Consider the following 21,527-nt stretch of genomic DNA (forward strand, 5'->3'; position numbering starts at 1 on the left):
CTGCCATATGTATCCCTGGATTGGGTTTTCCCCTGCCATAATTACTTGACCTCACCCCAGGATTGTATGTATATAGTAGCTTTTCTCCTATGTTTCATTTTTGATTTTTAAGCTTACCTCAGTGGACTCATGTACTTGTCCTTTTGTGCTTGGCTTACTTCACTTAGCATGATTTCCTCCAGTTCTTCCCATACAACAATGTGCTTCATGTGTTCTTGCTGATTTTTAGGGATGCGTAATACTCCATTGTATGTATATATCAAAGTTTTTAATCAATTTGTCTGTTGATGGAAATTTGGGTTGTGTCCAACTCCTTGCAATTGTGAACTGTGCCACGATGAACATTGGAGCACAGATGTCTGGCCGTAGTTTGTTCCTTGCCTCTTCTGGGTACTCTGTTTCCCCGAAAATAAGACAGTGTCTTATATTAATTTTTGCTCCCAATGATGCGCTAGGTCTTATTTTCAAGGGATGTCTTATTTTTCCATGAAGAAGAATACGGTACACATTTATTGTTTATTGTTTTATTAAAAGAGACCTCGCACTTCCTGTCTGCTCTGGCTGCGCTGTGGCCAACAGTGAGCTGCGTGGTGGTGCCTGCTGCTATGGTCTAGATTCCAGATTTACAGTAGTTTCGGGGGAACTTATTTTTGGGGGGATGCCTTATATTTCAGGCAAAACTGTAAGTAGGTCTTATTTTCAGGCGATGTCTTACTTTCGGGGAAACAGGGTATGTGCCCAATAGGGGGATTTCTGGGTCATACTGTAGTTCAATCTCGATCTGTTTTACTGTTTTAGATATCAGCAAATTGATTTCCATAATGGCTGTACATACCTTACCTACACATCCACCAACAGTGGACAAGAGTTCCTATCTCCACACAGCCCCTCCAAAACTTGTTACTTTCTGATTTTTTTTAATTGGGCTATCTTTGAGGGTGTTAAGTGGTATCTCATAGTTGTCTTAATTTGCATTTCTTTTATGGCTAATGATCAGGAGCATTTTCACAAATGTTTATTGGCCAGTGGGATTTCTCCCCCTATGAAACATCTGTTCAGACCCTTTGCCCACCTCCTTAGTGGGCAGTTAGTTATTTTCTTATTGTAAGCTTGCAAAGTATTGTAGATTTCAGTAATAAGGCTTTTTGTCAGATGTGTCATTGCTAAAGATATTTTCCGAGTCTGTGGGCAATCTTACTACTCTCTTGGTGAATTCTTCCGATGTACTCACGTGATTTATCTTCAGGATACCTCACTTGTTAACTTGTGACTCCTCTGTATTTGTATCCTTCTCTATTTCCAATAGCTTATGTATTCCCTGCGCCAAGGTTCTCAGGTTTGTCCTGATTCCCTCATTAATGGCCCTAATTGTTTGGGGTTTTACATCAAGATATGTGATCCACCTTGAGTTTAGTCTTGTGCATTAAGTGAGGTAAGCGTCTTGTTTCATTTTTCTGCAGGTAGATATCCATTTTTCATGCACCACTTATTGAAGAGGGAATATGCTTCCCATTTGATATTTTTTGGGCCCCTATCAAAAATCAGTTGTCTATACAGTGATGTTTTTATTTCTGGGTTTTCAGTTCTTTTACATTAGTCTGAATATCTCTTGTTATACCAGTATCACACTGTTTTCACCACTGTGGCCGTATAATATGAGCTAAAGTCAGGTAGAGCAAGCCCTCCCACACTGTCCTTCTCCTTGAGGTATCTTCTGCTAATTTGGGCCTCCTCCCTCTCTATATGAAGTAGTTAATCAGTTTTTCCAATTCTTTGAAGAAGGATGATGATATTGGAATTGGGATAGCATTAAACTTATATCGTGCCTTGGGCAGAACTGACAACTTTACTATATTGAGTCTTCTAATCCAGGAGCTGGGATATTCTTCCATTTGTCAAGGGCACTCTTGGTTTCTTATTACAGTGTTCTGTAGTTTTCTTCATACAAATATTTTGGGTTTTTTTAGTCAGGTATATCCCTAGATACTTCAATTTGTGCTTGGCTATTATAAAGGGTACTGTCTTTTTAATTGCCTCCTCTGTGATCTTTTCTGATGTGTATAGCAGTCTGACAGACTTCTGTTTGTTGATCTTGTATCCTGTCCCTCTGCCATATTCCTCTATCACTTCTAATACTCCACTTGTGGATTTTTGATATGTAAAATCATATCATCTGTGAACGATAGTTTTGCCTCTTCCTTCCTTAGATGAATACCTTTGATATCTTTTCTTTGTCTTATGTTGTTGGCTAGGACCTCCAGTACAATGTTAAATAGGAGTGTGTACAAGGGGTATCCTTGTCTGGTCCCTTTTTGTAGTGGAATTATTTTCATCCTTTCTCCATTGATTACCACATTGGCCGTTGGTTTTTCATATGTTGCTTGTGTAATATTCAGGAATTTTCTTTCCATTCCTATCTTCTTGAGTGTTTTAAACAGGAATGGGTGTTAGATGTTGTAGAATGCATTTTCCACATCTATCAGTATTATCATGTGGTTCCTATAATTTTTCCTCTCAATGTGGCGAATAATACTAATGGTCTTTCATATGTTGAACCAACAACCCTGCCTCCCTGGTTTGAATACCACTTGGTCATGGTTAATTATTTTTTTTACATCTTTTTGTAGTCTGTTGGCCAGTATTTTGTTAAGGATTTTTGCATCGATATTCATTAGGGATATAGGTTTTAGTTCTCAATTCTTGCGGGATCCTTGCCCGCTTTAGGTATCAGAGTTATACTGGCTTCATAGAAAGAGTTTCGGAGTTTTCCACCTTGTTCTCTGTTCTGGAAGGATTTGTGTAGTATTGGTGTCAGTTCTTCCCTGAATACCTGGTAAAATTCTCCTGTGAAGCCATCTGACCCGGGGGATTATTTTGTTGACAATCCCTTGATAACCATGTCTATTTCTTCTATTGCTATGAGTCTGTTGAGGTTCTTGATGTCCATCTGGGATAGTCTAGGGAGGGATTGTTTTTTCAAAGTATTTGTCCATGTCTTCCAAGTTGTTGAATCCATTAGAGTACAGGCCTTCACAGTACTGTGTAATTATCCTTTTGATTTAATTAGGGTGAGTTGTAATGTCCCCTGTTTCATCCCTTATCCTTGCTATTGAAATTTTTTCCTTCCTTCTTTGATTAGGCTTGCAGCGGTCTATCTATTCTGTCAATCTTTTCAAAGAACCAACTTTTAGTTGTGACTATAACTCTTTATGAGAGTAGAAAGACTCGTCTTTCTCCAATCAAGTGACTGGTAATTTTCACCTGCTGATATTTTGGTTAGGAGCTCAGTGCATAACCACTAGGCCATCAGGATCTAGTTATTGCATCAGGTGCAATGAATCAAGAATGAATGAAAGCAACCTCATGGAGAAGTCAGGCAAATAAACAAAGAATATTCTGTGCACTAGATCAGACAGGCAATATTGACAACATAATCAACTACCGTAAAGGACAGCAACCTCTGCTACTGTGCCTTGAAGACTTTAAAGAAAGTATGGAACATAAGAATGTAACATGTGACCTGAATCCCACCACTGGTACTAAGAATTGCCAATTCAATCTACCTCTAGCATCATTTCCCCAGTTATTTCTTCACATAAATGGCAACTTAGTGATCCTTGAGATAATAGCTTGAGTGTTACCCAGACAGGGGAAGCTTCATGTTCATGCCTTTTATGATGGCAAGTCCCATTGTTCTTCATTTTAGTTCCTTCTTATTGCTATTTACACTTTATTATTCTATGAACCATATGCACTGTTAGCTTATATATTTCTTCATCTATTGTATTCATTCATCTTTAATGTAAGGAACATTACATTAAAGGAGTTTAAGCACTTCTGGTTCCTAGTCTTATATTTTATATATTGTATGTTCTGAATAAACAATTATGAACTTAAGAAATATATTGCTGAATGAAATATTATAAAGTTACTTGTTGTGTATCTATCACCCCCATTAGACTTGTAAGCCTCTAGGAAGAATTCCATTGTATATATTTTGCAATTTCTTTTATACGATGGCAATTGTTCCTGCTCTTTGTGTTGGTGTTCAAAAGGTGTCTTAGGCAAAGGCAAATATGCAGAATGTTATTTATTCTCCCCAATCTATAATTTTTACTAGAATAAAGCTTAAAAATAGAGACCAATATCTATTATTTTTTAATTTAATAAGAAAATTAAGAAAATTTATTTTTTAATGAACTTCTACTCCAAATTGAACCAAACTAATTCTGTCATCTCAGAGAAAACCTTTGAGAACACTTACTAGATGCATTGGGAATAAAATTATGACAAGATGTACTATTCACAAATGCTACCACTTAACAGAAGTCTATTGAGAAGCGTTCTTATTTTCATTCCTGAACATATCTTGGGAAGTCAGTAATTGACAAGGCAACCAGCGATGGCATTTCCTCGCTTCAAACGACTGGCACATTCCCTATGCCTCAAAGGTGGGAAACACTTCAAGTTTAGTCCTCGATGTCTGAATTTGAAGTTGACCTCATGAAGCCTTTCCAATGGCAAATCTACAGTATTGATAAGTTAGAGTTCATCAAAGAAAAATTTCCAGAAGTACTTTCTGGTTAATAAGTATTTGTATTTGATAATATTAAGACTTTCTTAGTAATCATGGAGTCTTATTCATCCCCTTTGAAGGCTAAGGAAATTTCCTTACAGTTTAGAGTTAGTGCTTAATTCAAAATGAAATCTAGAAAATGTCTACTATATGCACTGGTTAATACAGAGAAATATCACTGGCTACTCATTGTTTAAGGAGCCCTGGTGGATTAGTGAGTATGCATTGATCTGTTAGCAGCAAGGTTGGCAGTTTGAAGCCATCAATGACTTCATGGGAGAAGGAAGAGGCTTTCTAGTCTTGTAAAGAGTTACAGTCGTGGATATCTACAGAAGCCATTCTGCCCTGTCCTCTTGGCCTTGTACGAGTCAGCATCAAAGCGATGGCTGTGAGTACAAATATGAATATGGTATTCATTGTGTACATTTGGTGGGAGATGCTGGTTCATAAGAAGGCAAACACACTACCATGTGTTGATGGCTAGAATTGGGTGGACACATGGTGCCCATGTAACTGTTAAGAGGTTTACCCAATCCAGACATAATCACAAAGAGTTTTCCACAGCTGCATAACAAATTCTATTAAAAGAGACATTTTTCTCAAGTATCTGCTTCTTCAAAATAGCTTTTTTATAACTATTTCCCAAACACTGTTACTTACTAGATTATCATTATTTTTGCATAGAATACGTAGTATTGATGTGAAAACAGTAATCTGTCCTACGTCTAAATTATATTTATGTTTCTGTTACAAGAACATCTTCTGCCAACAGGTTACTAGAGACCGAATGCTTAAATTCCATGTTAAGGCTAGTTTCACCCTACAGTAACTACTCTTTAGTAAATGAAAAACAATACTGATCTGTTTTGTATTGGCAGATTAACTAATATATAGGTGATCCCCAAAATGAGTAACCCTGCCCCCTGGGGCAGGCCTGGGAGGATCCAGAGACACTGCAATGGCACATGCCTGTACTCCCCCTGGATTGTGGGCTAGAGTGCAAACATTTTTAACTGACTGGGAGGTGCTGAGTTTGTTTGTTTTTTCCCTTTAAAGGGGGTTGTAGGCCAAGTAAGTTGGGAACCTATGCTTTCATGAAGGTAGCTTGTAGTAAGTCCCTAGGCTCCACAGACTGCTAGTTGAAAGGTCGTTGAGTCAAACTCACCCAGAGGAGCCTGGAAAGACAGGTCTAGTGATCTTCTTTGAAAGGGCACAGCTTTAAAGGCCCACAGAGTAGTTCTACTCTGCACACATGTGGTGGCCATGTGTCAGGATTGACAGGATGACTACTCCCAACAACAATCTTGCATATTACACATTTTTAATTAATAGAGTTTGAACTTGAGATAAAAAGCATCTTTCGTAGTGTTCAAAAATGCAACTTTTGTAAACTGCTGGTTAAGTGAATGAAGTGGAGGTCACAGTCAGTTAAATTTAACTTCTGTAATTCAGATACTAGGTTGTATCGAGTTGTATAGAAAATATTGGCAATTGGAAAGCAATAGCCATGATATAGTGTAATAAAAATGCAGAATTTGGTCAGATAGACAAATGACTTGACAATGAATTCAAACAAACCAAAAAAAGCTACTTCAAAACCGAAAGGATGAGACAATTTGCTTCAATAAAGTGGGAAACATTAACTGGATAGTTTAGACTAAAACAACCCAAAAGTTACTGAATGTGCTCATCAAGCATAAACTTCAGCTATTTATCTATACACAGTTCTTTCTCTAATATGAATTGAGTAATGATATAAAATCTGTAATTCTACAGATGTAAAGTTATCTGAGAACCCTGCTATTGCCAGGATCTGTACAGACTCTGCTGCAAGTGATGGAGCCAGAAGTCACAAAGATTGAGTGTGTCCCAGCATACAAAAAGCAAAAGACCATTTCATCAAAGAGTCTCTCAAGAAAACCCAATCAAGGATTATATAATTCTGAGAAATGATTTTGCTTGTTTATTTATTGTCAGAATTTTATTTCTACAAACCTCTGACATCTGTGAGAGGAAATAAAAGATTTACATTAACACATCTTTATCATGTTTTAAGGAGGCCTGGCAATGTAGTGAGTTATGCATTGGGCTGCTAACCAGAGGATCAGGAGTTGGAATGCACTGGCTGCTCTGTGGGAGAAAGACGAGACTTTCTGCTCCCACGAAGAGTTACAGTTGGGGAAACCTGCAGGGCAGTTCTGCTATATCCTACCGGCTCACTATGAGTCAGATTTGACTTAGCAGCACTGACCCTATTTTAACACTGATTGATAGAAAATCTATTGGAAAACCACATAACAGGTTTTACCAGATGATTTTTAAATTAGCAAATTCAGAGTGTGACAGCAGTAAAAAGGACTTTTTTTGGTGGAATTTCTAAGGAATAAAGTAAATAAAGGTACAGAACATGTACCTTGAATTCTTTACTCTTTCACAGAGTCAAAGAATGTCTACTTATGATTTCCATCAATTTATCTTTACAACCTTTATCAAGTGGTAGGCTGCTGACTGAAAGGTTGAAGGCTCAAACACACCCAGCATATCCTTGGTAGAAATGACTTGGAAGTCAAGTTCTGCCAAGATGACAGTCTACAAACCACATCAGGCAGTTCTACTCTATCACATTGGGTCACTAGATGTAAAAAGTCGACTTGAGGGTACCTAACATTATTTAGTATGGAATTTCACTAAGTGCTAGTTACTATTTAGGTAAGAAACATAAAACAGTGAAAAGCACAAGCAAGAACCCAACCTGATAGATGTTAAATTCAAAACAAGGAAATAGGCAGTATACAAGTAAACACATTTATATTGCTGACTGCAACACCCTCCAGAAAGGAAACAAATAGGGAGACAGAGAACAGCAACTCTAATTGAGAGTAATGGAGGCTGTCCTTTGAAGAGTATTGGAAAGTCTCTGTATGAAGGTCATATTTATGTTGAAGTCAATAGAAGCAAATTATAGAAAGAGTAGACCATAAACATTTCAGGTGGGAGATCTACCAATATAGTAATTTTAAGATTGGAGGGGGAATTCAAACAAAACTTCTCCCCATGTTCTAGAAACTGTGATTCCAATGGTGGTGGAGGCACCTCCAGGGCTCTGGTTCCCATCACCATGGCTCCATGTGGCTTGTCAACAGGCATATGAATCACAGAGAGAGTGCATTCCCCCTCCAGGGAGAAAGAGAGGAGGTTCCCAGAACCCTCATGAGACAGCCAAGCTCACAAGGAAGCATCTTCGGGTATGTAATGTTTGACAGGTTAGACTCTACCCCTATCACTCTATTTATTAAACTGACATGAAATTTTGCAACTACCACAGCCATTGTAAAGAATTCTCATTGCATTTGAAATGCATTGGGAAAGCGACCTACTCTTTATTAACATTTAAAAATTCCAAGACAGTGCACCTTATGTGCAGCCACCACTTATCAGTAGAGGCTTGTATGTCACTATGATGCTGAATAGGTTTCAGTAGAACTTTCAAACTAAGACGGATAAAGAAGAAGCTTTTGTTACTGTCTTCTGAAAAGCATATACTGAAAATCCCAGAGAGCACAATTGTCCAATCCCATTGTTCAGACTGTCACTGGCAACCCTGTGACCAGGGACAGATCCCACTGAAGTTAGCAACAAGAGCTATGACTCAGTCACAAGTTTTATTTCTATTCACCATGTCCAGTAATATTGAGTGTTTAATCTTTCCTGTGTCACCATAGTAATTATAATAATTTATATACAGTATTGGCTAACAAGTTTGTGTGGACTGAGAGTTCTTTGAGAGTTGAGATTAAGTCTTTGTCTCTTTAATTACTAACATAATAACATAACTGTGACACCTAACTCAGGTTCAATTAAAACTATCAAATACTTAGTTGGATAGTGAATTCATGCTGCTGAACATTATTCAAATTCAGCTAGCTCCCCAAATTCCTAGATGTTTGATGATTTTGTCCACTACTTAGATTCAGAGCTCCTAAAATATTTTAAAAATATTTTATTGAAAGAATGAGGATGATCATTCATATCGATGTAAAGTACACAATTCACTATAGGCAAAAACTTACCAACAGAATAAGTATCTCACAGATTACTGAGGGATGATTAGGAATTCAGACAGAATCTGCTGAGACTGCTGAAATTACATACCTGGGTCTCAGTTAAAGAAGAATGGAAACCTTCTTTAGCCAGATAGTTCTTTTGCTTATTTCCTCTGATGGTGAAGTATAAACCCAGAGAAAAACAGTCAAGAGTATAGCTTGTATGAGCAGAAGAATAAGAAATGTTAAGTTTTCAGATTCTAACCAAGAAATATAAATTGAATTATTTAGGATTAATTTGCATATCAAAACTGACCTAATCAGAACTAGAGATATGTAAGAATGAAGGAAACAAATCCCAATCACCGAATCACCGAAACACTGAAGTGTGTGTGTGTGTGTGTGTGTGTGTGTGTGTGTGTGTGTGAGTCCAGGTAGACTAGAGAAACAAATTCAGGGATACTCATATATGTATAGCAAAGAGCTTTCCATCAATAGTTGTATATTAAGAAAACATCCCAGCCCAGTCCAGATCAAATCTCTAAGTCCAATATTAGCACATATGTCTGATACCAGTCCATAAATTCCCCTTCAGACTCATGCAATGCATGCAAAGAAATTTTACATGCCAGTGGGTGGAAAGTCTTGTGGATCCAGCGGTGGTGGAAACATCTCAGCACTGGCGTGGGGCTGTACACAGGGCTCCTCCAGCTCTCGGGCTCTGGCTCCATCATCATGGCTCCATGTGGCTTTGTCAGCAGGAAGGCAAAGCAGCAAGAGAGTGTGTCCCGCCTCCAGAGAGGAAGACAGGAGTTCCCAAAATGCTCAGGAGAAGGCTATGACCTGCAGAGGCATTATTGACTATAACCTAATTGACACAGGAGATTGTTTAACTGCCTCTCTGTCTCACACACACAAATTAGTGATAAACCAAAGCATTTCACATTCTAGCCTCAAAATTTTGGGAAAAACAATTTGCTTGAGTCAAAGGGGAAATGATCCAAATGAAAGTAGAGCGATTAGGAAAGGGTGAATATCTTTAGATGGTACTCAGAGACCAAATATTTTAATAAGTCCTTAGCAGAATTGATTCGCATCATCAAAATTCCTTTCCTTGCTTCCTTTCTGAGTTTATTTTTTCTGTCACTTTTATCAAAAGCAAAATTTCTGATCCATTAATGTTTATCATACTTTCTGCCAACTACTTCACTAAAACAAGTATTTTTTTAATCTAAAAATGTACATATTAGACTTTAATGTACTCATAAAAATGTCTCCTTAGTGTGTATAAAAGTTATTTTTCTCAAGACTCAAGATGAATGAAAGGATAGTATCTGTGATTTGGAATGAAGTGGCTCCCTTGGATTCACGAGGCAAGTACATTGGTGTCTCAGCCGTTGAAGCAAAAAGCGCATTGCTCTTGTTAGGACAACCAGAGAATCTATGAGTTTTTTTAAAACGAAGTAATAGAGCTCATAATTGTTCTGGCTCATTTGACCTTCTGTTTGACTTTAACCAATAGCTGGGGTTTCGGGAAGAATTTGTTTCCATTTCCCACCAATACCAGAGAGCTGTGGACTCTGGCCTTTGCACACTAAGAAAAAAAAGGCTATATAAAATGGCCTTTAAAAGAGAGAAAATTTCTTAATCATGCTTTCATAACATGTAATGAACAGTTGGTTTAAATTTCCAAATAGTCCTTTTCGAAGGGATAGTATCAAAACACATGCAAAAAATAAAAGTCTAAATAAAGCATAATAAATTATTTCACTGCTAAGGTATTACATTTCAAAGCAAAAAGAGAGTACACATAAGGATATTAGAGCGGACTATATTGGATCTTTGGGAATTGCTGTCAGATATTGAGGAAAACAGAGAGACCGTAGGAGATCAGATAAAAGAGAGAAATGATTACATTTGGAAGAACAATGTGAAATACGTGGCCAACAGAGATTTCAAATGTAAGCTAATAGCAATCCATGAAAGAACAAAGCTGGAGCAAGTCCCGCATCTTTACCCACATTTACAATCATTCAGCATCTGTAAAAATTTCTACATAGCATTTTTCCTCATTTCAAAATTTGCACAATACACACTTAATAGATTTAGTATGTCAGTCAGTAACTTTGTCCACAGGCAGCAAAAAGGATTCTGTTTTTACAAATTGAGCTGGGGTTTGGATGATGCTGGCCTCTCAACTCCACGGCAGTCCTCTGCAGTCATGACTGAAGCCCGGCTCAGAAAGATGCTGTCGACAACGGTGCTCTGTATGTATCACACTCCCCACATGAGAACACACATCACCTGATGTGTTCTAGTTCTTTCTCCTGGGTTTCACACCCCCTCCTGCACTCCCATCTTGAGAGAACGTATACTTTCAAATTGTTTGCTCTCCTTCTGACCTTCCTAAACAATCACCAGAAAAGAATGTGAAGTGAGAAAAAGTTTTCTAAAGTATGTTTTCCTCTCGGATAGCAATTTGTTAGGCATTGCATTCTAAATGATCAAAGGTAGTACAAAGAGAAATAAACTTTGAGGAAGAGATAATGTAAAGTTAGCTATGGACCTGGGAAATCATGCTAAGCTATATAACTGGGAAATCATGCTAAGGAAGCCACTTCTCGGCAGGCAAGGTTGTCCAGTACACCTGGCATTGAAAGCATCCTTGCAAGGATCTCATTTTGCTGCAAGGATCTGAAGCGGCCCCAGCTCAAGTAAGCGCTGCTGCCTGTCCATCGGTAGAGCTGATGCAAACTCTTCAAGTGGCCCCCAGTTGTGTCCTGCCTTTTGTTCCTATCCTTAGTTGTCTGCTCATGCTTGCACGCAGGAAGCAATTAAACACTTAACAAAAGAAGAACAAAAAATTTGATGTCAAAGGCACACCAGAGGGGCATCCCGAACCAATTAAAAGCATGGATGTCCATGCATCTGAGGGTCTGTGGCAGCAGAGTTGGTTCAGGTTGGGACAGGAGTTCCTCAATTAGTAGATGATTGAGGATTTGAAAGTATTTTTTGCTGTTGTAGTGTTTCAATGTGTGAATGATATCAATGAAAAAGAGACGTGTAGGGGAAAGCCTTTTAAGAAAAAGGAGGAAAAGAAGTTTCCAGTGGGATCCATGCCAACTCATTGCAGCTTCATATTTGTCAGTAAAACTGTTTGCAGGGTTTTTGAGGGCTACTTTTTTCAGAAGTAGATTGTGAAACCTCTGGTTGGACCTAAACCTCCCACCTTTGGTTTAGCAGCTGAGTGCTTAAAGATGCATTTGCCCCACCTAGGGAAACCTAAAAACGACTTATAAAAAATGATAACAGAACAATGCTGTTGAGTCAAATTGGACTCATAGCAACCAGATAAGACAAAGAGCAAGAACTGCCCAGTTGGCTGTAACACGTGTTCTGCCCCCAAAGGCTGTACCTCTTTCCTGAGCAGACTGTCATAGCCTTCTTTCTCAGAGCATCTGGTGGGTTCAAACTGTCCATCATTCTGTTATCAACCGACTACTTACCCACTGTGCCACCAGAGCTCCTCGAACATGTCTTGGTGCTACTCAAATTCTCTATTATTTAGGATTCCTAAGTTGCTTTGACACCAAAACTTTGTTTAATATTGTATTGACAGATGCTTAGAAAGCTTTCCAGTGGGTTCAGTTTTGCCTTGTAACTTCCACCACTCCACAATTACATGATTCTGTATCCCACAGGTCCAAAAATGGAATACTGCAACTTGCAGTTGAATGTACGGAGAATTACACATTTTGGTATGACATGGATAATTTTCTTATGGATTGAAAGGGAGTTTATTTTCTTAATTTGTTTTCTCAGATACAGAGCCTTTCCCATTTCACTAAAACTAGGGCACATGGCTCACAGTAGTCCTGCATTATTAGAGAGTTCACATCTGTTGAAACTTTTCAACAACATCACTGGGACAGATTTTTGAATTTGTTTCAATCTTGATTACAGTCAACACAATGAACAAAAAGTATTTCTACACAATGGCAAATCTTAACTGAAAATAATATTGTTTTAGTTTGAGAAAAAATATTTTTCAAGGAAATCTTTGATTTGAAGGGGAAAAAAGTGCTACAGAGACTTTGTTTCTCATAAGAAGCTATATTTTCATGTGGGATGATTTAGGTGGCATGATAGCAGTGATGTGGGCAAAATGATTTTTTGTTAAAATGTCTTATAATTTGCAATGATTCGATGTCACAGCTCCCATCACGTGCTAGGTCCTAAGGAATATAGCTACCAAGCATTGTGGTTACGTGAAGGCACTCTGCCTGGGACCTTGAGTAAGGGCTTTAGTCCTCAGTCAATCCTGTAACAAAGCAATTCATTCAGCCTGCCTGAGCCTCAGTTTCCTCATCTATATAATAGTGACCATATTTCTCCCACTATAAAATTGCTTTGAGGATGGAGATCATATGTATAAATTGCTGCACTTACTGCCAGGGATATGGTATTTGCATTATATATAATGTTATATTGGTAAGGTTTTTATAAGGGACTGATTATAAGCTTGTAGCAAACTAAGATAACCTAGAAAGCCTTGTGAAATGTAGAAACTTTCGTTCTTTCCCTCAGCAGGAGACCCTGGGCATGTTGCTCTTACTCATGACCTCTTCCTGTCCCTAAATGATACCTTATTACTACTCTTCCAAATAGGCCCAGACTTCCATGCATCTCCTTTATCCAGATCCTTCATCGTTCAGAACTCTGCTTGCCTTACAGGGCAGATGAAGCCTTTTTCCATGTTTTCATTTACTTTTACTTTACTTTTATAATCACTCCTCAATGATGGCATTTTGATTGTTGGAAGTAGATTTCCGAAGACAACATTACAAGTAGAGTTCTGTTCACTAAATATATTATCCAACAAAATAATACTTGGGTGATTGAGATTATATATAATACATATAACCAAACACATGCCTTCAATCTATGAAGAAATTCCCAGAAAATTTGGTTTAAGATCACTAACTGTGTTAAGAAATGAAATGAAAGAAGAAATTTGTGTGATTGAAAAGTATGGGGTAATGAGGTTTTATCATGTGGGTCTTTCTAGCTCATTGCTTATGACTAAGTTGAACGAATCTGTGCATTTCAAGGAAGTGATAGATGAAAACATCCAGGTCACAAATGATCAGATGTATCATTATATATTATTTATTTAAAAGTTGTAACAAACTTAGTGGCTTACAGCAGGGACAATGTTTAAATGCTTATTATTCTGTGTGTTTGGGTTGAGCCTAGATGGAAAGTTCTTCTATTGGAGTTACCTGGGGTCAATTAAAATGCAAAATCTACCTTACGTGAGACTTTATGGACTAACTCAGTCTCATCACGTGAATTTGGAGCTACTTATTGTGCAGTGTAGCCTCCATATCTTTACCAGAGTAGTCAGCTCAAGCAGTTGGATTTCAAGAGTGAAAAAATAGAGGCTGGATGATTCCTTGAAACTCAGGGTCACATGCAACACACATCACTTGGTCAAGCAGAGAGTAGTGCATACACAAAGGCAATTGATGCCCCAGTGATGCTATTGAGTAACTTTGGGATGGCTAACTACAGGGGCAGCAGTTCAAACTCAGCAGTGTCTCTACAGGAGAAAGATCGAGTTCTCTGTTCCTATGAAGATTGACAGCCTTTGAAATCCACAGGCGCAATGTATCCCAGTTCTAAAGGGTTACTAGGAGTTAGAATTCACTCAAAGGACATTTTATTTTTTCATTATGTTGCTGACTGTTCCAATGATGAGAATGCTTGTTTTATGATGAGGTGCAATCCATGCTGAAGGCTGCAGCCTTCGGTGCTTCTCAACAATGCTTCAAGGCCTCTCCATTTTCAGGGAGCAAGGTGGTGTCATGTGCAGGCCACAGGTTGTCCAGTAGTCTTCTTCCAATTCTGATACCCTTTCTTCTTTCATGTCCAGACTCCAGCTCCGCTAACTGCTTCTTCAATGGGAAGATTGCTTGAATACGGTTAAGAGACACAATGTCGACACAAGCTTTCCTCATTTGAAACCACATAGCATCTTTCTTTTATCTAGATGCTGCTGTCTCGTAGACTATCGAGGGAAGGACTTGGGCATGAGTACAATGAAGTATTGTCTGATTTCAAATCTTTGCAATATTAGCTCTAATATTTTTTATTCATAGAGTGAAAAGGGTGGTAAACATCTTTATGCTGTTCTCTGCTTCTACCAAGATCATTCTAACAGCAATATCCTACATCACACATCCTTATCTGAATACAGGGTGATTGTGTAGCAGTTCCCTGTCAAAGTACTGTTGCAACCATTTGAAAAATAGATGTCCAGCAGTATATTACTGGAGGGTATATGTTTAATATATATACTTTCTGAATTTTATCAATTTTCTTGAAAAGTAGTACAGTTGGTTGGTCTTCCAAATTTCGTGCCATACCTAAGTGAGCACCACCAGTGTGGCATCTGTTTGTGGAAATATTTCAAATGAGGCTTCATTAATTCCTGGAGCCTTCTTTTTTGCTAGTGCCTCCATTGAAGCGTGGATCTTTGACTTCCATACCATCAGCTCTGGATCATGCGTTCCCTTCTCAAATGGTTGAACATCAAATAATTCTTTTTGCTACAGTGGAGCTCCTGCAGTGGCAGGCTTGACACAAGTGCTCTGAAGGGGAGCAGACAGTGTCACCCTGCAGGTGTGCATTCTCCTGACAGCCCCTGCCAAAGTAAGCTGGGTGAGAGATGGCAGCAGAAGTGGGATGCCTTCACTGGTGCCAGGTGTGCTAGGAGCTGAAAAGGTGTCCTGGGGCAGGAACACAGCAGCAGCGACAATGACCTGTGCCCTCTCACACCCTGTGCTTGCAAGGCTTTAGGAGCTATAGCTCTAAGGGCAGGCTGGTGGGAAGCTAACAGTAGCACTCGCATGTACCAGGGACATACTAGGCATGCTATGAGCTGCAACGGTGAGTTTGCGGGGAGGGCACAATGACAGCTCTACAATGCCTTGTGACACATGCTCTGTGTTCAAACAACTGTCACAGGTGCAACTGCACAGCGGGTTGTTGGGGAGGCAGAAGCTTTGCTTGGATGCACCATGTGTGTGCCAGACACACTTGGAACTGCAAAGGCAGTTGTGGGAAGGACAGAGCAGCAGCTGCAATGCTTTGTGATCTGCCAAGCCCTGGAGGTAGCTTCAAAGACAGTGTAGGGTTGGGCAGGGAGCAGCGTGGTCAGCGCTCCTTGGTGGGTCAGCAGTGTCAGAATGGCGCGAGTGGGGTGGTAGGAAAGGGTGCATGGTCAGGAGGCGAGGGCACCACAGCAGCCTGGGTCAGTGTTCAGAGGGGAAGAGAAAGCAAGGCAGTGGCCGTTCCTCCTGGCAGGGAAGAGCACAGAGGCTGCCAAGGGCCACCAGCAGAGGATGCTGAACTCCATATATTTGGCTGAGCTGGCTCCCAAGATTCTGAAGTGCAGAGACCTTTCAACCCGTGGGTCGTGACCCCTTTGGGTATCGAACGACCCTTTTACAGGGGTCGCCCAATTCATAACAGTAGCAAAATTACAGTGATGAAGTAGCAATGAAAATAATTTTATGGTTGGGGGCTTATCACCACATGAGGAACTGTATTAAAGGGTCATGGCATGAGGAAGGTTGAGAACCACTGCTTTGGTTGTTCACCAGGTATCCAGGGAGCCTAAGTTGTCCTGCTTGTGAGTGTTTTCCTAGTTGCTGTTGACAATTTTCTCCTCTGCTCATTAGTAGTTGCCTATCTTCCAAGAAGTTCCTTTGAAACCTGTTCAGCTCCTTTACTTTATCATTCCTTCTATTTGTTTTGGCTATTCCATGTTTAAGAACAAATTTCAGGGTTGTTGGAATTTTTATTTGTTTGTTTGCATTTAATTTTTCCTTTTCTTTCTTTCCTGTACTTTTAATGATCTTTTTCTTTCTTATTGTAAAGTGCCTTTGTTATTTCACAAATCATCTGATTTGAGTCATTCTAATTCTATGCATGAAATATATTTGTGATGTTCTCTGTACACTCAGCTTGGACATTCAGCTCGGATACATTTAAGGTCATATTTAGGTTCTTGTGGATTGGTTTTAGTTTTCTTCAGCTTCAAGTTGAGTTTGTGTAAGAGTATTTGATGGTCTGCCCTGCAAATGGAGCCCGACCTCATTTTGATTGATAAAATTGAGCTTTTCCATAATCTCTTTGATTCCTGTGTATTTCATTTGGCAAAGTCCACATGGGTAGTCACTATTCATGTTGTTGAAAGAGCTTACTTCTAAGAATACTGGCAGAATTATACCCCATGATCTCTGGCATCACCACAGCTGGATTCTCCAACTACTAATTTTATTGCTAGATTTCTAACTTTTAAATTCTATTTAGCAACAATTAATAGCAGATCTTAATTATATATTTGACTATGTTTAGATTTCAGAGTTGAAAAATATCTTACTTCCTTCAAATTTGGCATTATTAGTTATGATGTGAATTTGAATAATGCACATAATAACAGGTCTTTCTTGTAGGCATATGGGTGTTCCATCATTGATAGTGTTCTACTTCAAGGTAGATGTTGAATTGTTCTTTTTGAGGATTAATGTAATGCCATTCCTCTTTAACTTGTCATTCCTGGAATAGTAGACTATACAATTGCATGATTCAGAATGACCAATATCAGTTTATTTCAGCTCATTAATACGTTTTTATATGTTCCATTTCAATTTTGAGAGCTTGCACATTTTCATGTTCATATTTCATACATTCATCTACCTATGTTTTGTTTTTTTCGTTTTTAATTATTTTAACTTAACAATTTCATTGGCATATAATTCAGGCCTCATCTAATTTAATATTTAAGTGTATTAGAGAGAGTCGTGCATTCATCGCCATAATGAATTTTAAAACATTTTCTTCATTCTTGTATTCATTATTATCAGCTACCTTTTCCCCCCCAAAATTCCCTGTCATAAACTTAAGTAACTATGAATCTAGTTTCTGTCTCTATGTGTTTACCAGTCCTAAGTTTCATATTAGGAAAATAAGTCAGAAAAAGATGAAATGACAATAACAACAACAAACCTACAACAGAATGAATCACAGAACATTCAACCCCCCAAAATAGCAGAATGTAATAAAAACTACAAGTTGAAAACGAATTAAAAGGAAAAGCAAATGGTACCCTAACATGTAGTGATCCATGTTCTGCTGAAACTTCCCATTATTAATGAATGTTTTAGCTCTTTCTTCTTATTTTGAGTTTTGTCACATCATCTGATGAAGGTTCTGAAAGGTTTATTTCATCCAAACTATTATGATAGACTCTACTATGAGGTGGCAGTGTTTCCTCGGTCATATCTTTCCAACCGGAAGGGCTTGTAGTCCATCCTTGTATCACATGATGCTCTGCTCCTATTCATAAGGTTTCTACTGGAAATTTTTAATAAGTAGATTTTTAGGTGTTTCTTCCTTGTTCTACCCTACTGATATTTGAAATACTGATCCAACATCATCGGAGCATGCAGTTGCTACACAGAAAAACAGAGATGAGCTATGGAAGAATAAATTAGTGTTAATCTCAGATCAATTTCTTCATTCTTTTAGCTTATATTTATCTTTTATTTCAAAATTTTACTGCATATTCTGTTTCAAGTGTTAGAGATGCAAAATATAGAACTCTTATTCAAAGAGATTTCATCTTTGAGGAAGAAGGTCAACCATGAACAGACTTTCTGTATGTGAAGTGTTGCCATGACTGATGCGGTATGCTTAGTTGTGGTCACGTGAACTGCTGAAGACGGACATGTATTTCAGAGACCCATGTCACTGATAACAAAATAGGGCAATGGGAAAGATATCCACTTAACGTGTCTTAAAATTATCCTGAAACACTGCCAACCTAGAGACAGGCACCAAAATTCATGTTAGAACCATGGTCATAGTTCAGCATTTGCAGTTAAGATACGCCAAGGATGTTTTCATTTAGGCTCATGTTCCTAATTGAAAAAGTGAGTTTACATGTATTCAAAAGTTGTGATGCAGGACCAATTAAATAATAAAATACCTCTCTCCACTTATGGATGCTACCAAGCAATGCCAGGACATCCTTGCAATTGACAATGCTTGACTGTATGTTGGGATATTTGGACTTTGGTTGGTTATGTCATCACTTGAGTATTATTTAAATATGTTTCTCCTTTTAATTCAATTTCCTGTTTTGTTTTCTTAAAACCATAAATCGTCTCTTAAGAAACTTTACCAAATGCATATTGTTCTCCCATGAGACCTGTGCTGCTTCTCAGCTGGGCATTGCCTGCCAAGTGACATTTTTTGTGTGTGAAAAATTTTCCCTTTATTGGTTTTGCATAACGGCTGCAACAATTTTCAACTAATGAAAAAAGAATGAAGAATGCATGTCCTTTCCAGCACACAACCACAATGTTAATGTTAAAAAAAGCAAAGCAAAACAAAACAAAAACCCACCCTAGAAGTGGGCTTGAACACCCAGTCTTCCTGCACTCAGCTCCCTTATTTAAGTTCAAGATGTTTTATATCTTTTCTCCTCTTGTTCAAAATAAACTAGTTAAGATCAAAGGAAATCTGTCATGTAGGACATCTGTCATAATGGTCTTGTGGTCTGGTTCTGTGCTTCGCCCCCCTGCTACCCAATGGAGACCTAATGGAGCTGTGACTAAACCTCCCTGGGTCTCTGCTGCCTCATTTGTAAACCGGGAACAATACAGTTTGCTGAGTTGAGTCATTTTTGAAGATTAAACAAGCTGAGACATGTGAAAGTGTCCGACACAGCTTGAATGGAAGTGAAATAAGAATCTATTGTCTGTCCTGGGGCTAAAGCAGCCAATTTCCACCCTTAGACACTGCTAGTAACAAGAGTACAAGAGGTCATGGGAGATGGGTATTGATAAAAGGCCAACAGGTTATGGAGACATGCTGAGAAAGTATTCGAGAGAGAATTCTGCTTGCCAGATGCCACCAGGCTGGATGTCAGGAAAGGAAAATGTATGTGCACAAACCTCTGTTTTAACTGAATTCTGTATTTACAGCAGGGCATAACCAACACTAATTAATGTCTGCTGAATTTTCTGTTGTCCTCACGTAATATTGTGTACAGTAGCCAATAGTAGTAGTTGGCACACTATAGCCTGTGGGCCAAATCTGGCCCAACATCTGTTTTTGTAAATAACCTTTTACTGGGATGAAGCCATACCAATTTGTTTAAATATTGTTTATGACAGCTTTTGTGCTACAGAGGCAGGGGACGTATTTGTGACAAGGCCCTCTAACCTGCAAGGGCAACATTGGTTACTCTCTTGCAGTAACCTTTACAGAAAGAGTTATAATCCCTGGCCTGTACCATTGACGGGTTTCTCACTCTTGACTGTTGACTGAATAGGGGTTCTGATGATCAGGTGCCTCACTGCTGCTTGTCTTATTCTCTGAAAGTTATTTCTTAATGTAATTGCTTCATTCACATAATGGAGATTATAGATCTCCTCATTTCAAGGAAAACCTGATTTATTAAGTGTGTGTGTGTGTGTGTGTGTGTGTGTGTGTGTGTGTGGCGAGTGCCTACCATGTACATGCAGGGGCACTTTCTAGGTGAAGTGGAGGACTTGCCAATCATAAAGGATATTGAAACACAGAGAATGTGCTGAGATTCCTGGTGCTGGCTACTCCACGTGAATTGTTCTCATAATGCTGTCACTTCATTCCCAATGGGATGATGAATGAATATCATTAACCAATTTCCGTTCCCTGCCTCTATCTGGAGTGGTACGTCTCCTTGGAACCCAGGGGTGGTATAACTACACAGAACCACCGGACAACAAGCGATTCAGGTTGACTGAGACCTAGACTCGACCTGTAGAGTAAAAGCCTGGTTCCACTGTTCTCCATGAAAGCGCAAAGCTCAGCTTTTGGAGAAAGTTGCATACACACCCCTAATTCTCAATGGCCCTATTCTGGATGCCAGAGGGCTTTATATACTTGTGCTTGGCTTACCCTAAGTGGGGGGAAAAGCAGTCAAGATTTGGCTTGTCTTTATCTGACAGGTACTCATACTGACTGTCCTTACTGTACAAAACATCAAGTTGGATTGGAATTGCATTTTGACTATCTCTGCAGCATCCATCTGGAGTTTTTCCTTCATTTATGAACTACTATCAACTTGGAGGGCCAAAGGAGAAATCAGCCCTAGGAGTGTGGAAACCACTGATTAAAACTGTATGCTTTCCTTATTTATTTCGAGTAAAAGGCCACACAGGCACAGAAAGGCAGCAGGCTCATGAAATGAGATTCAAGTTCCATTCTGGTTAAAGGGTCCTTCCTGAAGTCCAATCCTTGATACTGTTCCCCCTCTCAGTCTTGAAGAATTTCCAAACCTTCCATGCCCAGGGGATTTTCCTATGTTGAAAGACTGCAGAATGGGACCCCATAACAATCCCCAGAAAGTTCAAGCTGAAATTACATGCAGGCCAAGTCTGTATGGTGCACTCTTCTGTAATTGTTGGGCCTCTTCCAGAAGGCTCTCAACACATGGGACTCTAGCGAAGTTCAGCATGTGGAAAGGACTGAAGCCCGAAGCCTGTGTGTTTGTAATGGAAACACAGCGGTGACCCCATGATCCAGGTCTGTATCTGTGCTGCCATAAAATGTGTTTCTCTAAACAGAGCAGCAGGAGGGCCTCGGCTAGATGGGATTGGAGAGGTTTCGCTAAAGGCTCCCTCAGGTAGGGAGGTAGCAGGGCCTCCTAATAAGAAAACCATGCTCTTAGAAAAATCTTTCTAATTTGAAAAAGTGCTTTCACATTTCAAGTTCTCAGGCCAAACCTCTATAGTTGGTAACACTGGTATTATTTTCTCCCTTTTTCAGAAGCAGGAATTGAAACAGAGAAG

The sequence above is a fragment of the Echinops telfairi genome, unplaced genomic scaffold (genome assembly GCF_000313985.2).
Source record: "Echinops telfairi isolate 266 unplaced genomic scaffold, ASM31398v2 ScPeMD7_7424;HRSCAF=8462, whole genome shotgun sequence".
NCBI lineage: Eukaryota > Metazoa > Chordata > Mammalia > Afrosoricida > Tenrecidae > Echinops > Echinops telfairi.